The sequence below is a fragment of the Dipodomys spectabilis genome, unplaced genomic scaffold (assembly GCF_019054845.1).
Source record: "Dipodomys spectabilis isolate Male_0828 unplaced genomic scaffold, ASM1905484v1 ptg000435l, whole genome shotgun sequence".
NCBI lineage: Eukaryota > Metazoa > Chordata > Mammalia > Rodentia > Heteromyidae > Dipodomys > Dipodomys spectabilis.
The window spans coordinates 109,139-109,813 of NW_024871112.1; positions in this window are offsets into that span (position 1 = coordinate 109,139).

The following is a 675-nucleotide window of genomic DNA, read 5'->3' on the forward strand; positions in this document are numbered from 1 at the left end:
CCCCACTTCTGGCTTTTTTTTCTTTTTGCTTATGTGGTGCTGGGGAATCGAACCCAGGGCCTCACGCATGCAAGGCAAGCGCTCTACCACTGAGCCACCTTCCCAGCCCCTCATTTTTGGTGAATATCATGAATATTTGAATTTCCTTTCTATGCTCTTCCATGACCCACTGGTGTTTCAACAGTGTGTTGTTCACCCTCTATTTGTCACAGGACTTTTTGGTGCATTTTGGTGTTGAGTTCTAATTTTATTCCCTTGTGGTCTGAGAGAAGGCAATTTAAAACTATAATGTTTCTGAATTTGGACAAGTTTGATTTGTGACCTCAAATGGTGTATATTTTGTAAAATTTTCTGTGAGCTGATGAGGAAAACATGTATCTGATGCTACTGCGTGAAATATTTGGTAGATACCTGTTAAATTTAATTGATCCATGCAGGTGTTTAGATCTGCAGTTTCTCTGTTGAATTTTTGCCGAGTTAATCTATCTAGTGTGGATAGTGGTGTGTTAAAGTCCCCTACAATTAATGTCTTTGGATCTATGTGAGCTTTGAGGGAAAGTAGTGTTTCTTGGATAAATCTGGGTGGTCTTTTGTTTGGAGAATAAATATTTAGATTTGTAATATCCTCCTGAATGGGAAATCCCTTAATTAGTATAAAACGACATTGTTTATCTC